Below are 2,604 nucleotides of genomic sequence, written 5' to 3' on the forward strand. Positions count from 1 at the left end.
CATACTTTGTTTCTCAAATTTTTTTGTTTTATTTTCCCAATATCCAGGTGTCCTTTCCCCTGTTTGAAAATATTTTGAGAAAAATACTTTGACCTGTGCAGATGACGTATTCATGGTCAAGTTAACACGATTTTTGTTAAAACAACGGAGCAAGAATTTCAGAATATATATTAAAATGTGTAATTCTATATTAGTTTTTAACTTCTAAAAATTATATCTTTGTTTTCAGTTTATATAGCAACACATTCTATCTGCTGGAAGAGAATATTAAAAAAAAAAGTTAAGCGGGTATATTGACTGTAAAAAAAATACTGAACAGCCTGTACCAAACTCCGGGGATAGCTTTCTCTTTTTAGAACAGCAGTGTAGAAGTCAGATGTGTTATACCTTAAAATAGCAATACCACATTTTATTTGAACATGTTTCATGTCTTATGGTCCGACACAGATGTTTATATTGTGTTTTGAGTCCTTCATTTACAGATTCTGGCAGTCAGAGTTCTGGAGCTTGAGTGGCAAAGGTTTGTTTTGAATACAGACTATCTTGCTATATTTTACTTTTCTTTCTTCCTAAGCCCCTTGCACTCTTCTAACCTTGCAAACACAAGAAGTTCAGTACATGCTTATTATTTAAAATGTTGTTTGAGACTGCAGGGTAGCAGATAGGAATCTTAATTTTTACTGCCAGTTTTTGGGAAACTCCAAAGGGAAGCCACTCCTGTATTTTGAATGAAAGAAGCAATCTCACTTAAATGTGATTGTGTAACAAGTAGCAAGGGGGATGAGGGAAGGACAAGTGAAGTGCGTATTGTAAGAGGAGACTTACGTGAAAGCTTCAAGCCCAAACTCTATGAAATTTGGCTTGAGCCCAAAAATTGCTGCTTCATGCATTTCTGTTTCTGGCTAACAGGTTTTATAGCTATTTGTTTCCCTCTGTTGGCTGATTTATGGATTACTGCCCATTTTTCCAGTTGTTAGTTTAAGTGGCAAAGGTCAGTGTTGTGAGTCTAAAGAATGTAGTCCTTCCGATGATCCTTCATGGAATGGATCAGCATGCTTCTGCTCCGTTACAAAAATATCTTATGAAAATGCACAGAAGTTTCCAGTTAAAAGAAAACTACTGGTAGAGTCAGGAATTCAGGAATTGATTTGCATGTGCAACCATAGTTTGCTTCCTCTGCAGTATTCATATTTTTGCAGGATTTGTTAGTATTTCCTGCTTTACCCCTTGCCTTTTTCATTCTAATAGCATGAGCATTACTCTTGGATTGAATCAAGCTTAGTATAAAATGGGATCATCACTCTGCAGACTTTGAGAGCTTGGAAAATGAGACAGGATTGTGAGAAAAGGAGATGATCACATTTACAGAGCTGTGACAGTTCTTATACTGTTCCAGGATTTTTAGCAAACCTACAAATAGAAGAGTTTCATTCCTGATGGTGTTAGTCATGTTGTGACCGATTTGCTGACTGCTGAGAGTCTACTTTGTGAGGCTGAAATTAAAAGGAATTTCATGTGCATCTAAAGTGCTGTAAAAATAGTATATAATGTTGTAAAATCAGCTATGGAGTGCTGTACTAGTTAATGGACATGTGAAACTTTTAGCCTTCAGCTTCCTTATGCACGAGTTCTTTTCCTCCAGAAAGAAAAGGAATGGTGCTTAATATCTCCAATAAATGTAGAAATACATTTTTTGGTCTGATTTTTCCATACAGTGAAGGTGGTGTAATGACTGCTTGCTAATGGAGGAGTTCTGTTCCTGATGCCTCCTCCTTTGTGTCAGCATTTGTTTTCCTGTGATCCACACTGAGCCAGTTCGATGTTTTCTGCAGATTTAATGGTCTGGGTAGTTCTCTGTGAGGTCAGATGTTTAGAAGGGAGGTGGTGGGAGGTGAAGAAAGGAGACTTGGCCTTTTAGAAGCAGGTATCCACTGTAGAATAGGCTTAGGTGCACTGCACACTTAATGGGTTGGTGAACCAGAGATGCAGCAAAATGGTTAAAACTGGGAAAGGCTCTCCAAGAAAAAAAATCAATTCCATTTTCAGTGTAAGATTGTGGTGGTGTACAGTAAGATATGATGTTATCGCATATGTTTAGCGATAGCAGGAAGAGGGGGAAAAAATACTGAGTATATATACTACTTTTTCCACTTCGAAGAGACCTGAGAATTCATATAGAAAAGTTATTGCTGGAAAGGCTTGTCCAACCAACACAAGTGGGACAAACTGAAGTTGTAGGAGCTTTGCTAACCTTTGAGTGTCTCTTGACTTTGTAACATCAGCATCATTAGCATAGGTTTTTTTAGTATTTGACTTTGACAAGAAATAATTTGTGTCAGTTGAATGTTCAAGTTGCTGGCTTAAGGAAACCATGGGCACTACTTTATTTTGAGGGACTTGGATTGGGGAAAAACTCCTTATCCACAACTAGACAAATTTCATTACTTCATGTCTCTTTCTGTTCCAGGCTTAATTTATCAAATGCTTCTATACATCCTCTTGCTCTGTTCATCTTTTTGGATACTCTGGCAGTCTCATAATGTACTGTCTGCAAAACTCAGATACAAAAGCTCCTTGCCAAAATGATTCTCATCCCAGACAAAT

This window comes from Columba livia, chromosome 2 (genome assembly GCF_036013475.1).
Source record: "Columba livia isolate bColLiv1 breed racing homer chromosome 2, bColLiv1.pat.W.v2, whole genome shotgun sequence".
Classification (NCBI taxonomy): Eukaryota; Metazoa; Chordata; class Aves; order Columbiformes; family Columbidae; genus Columba; species Columba livia.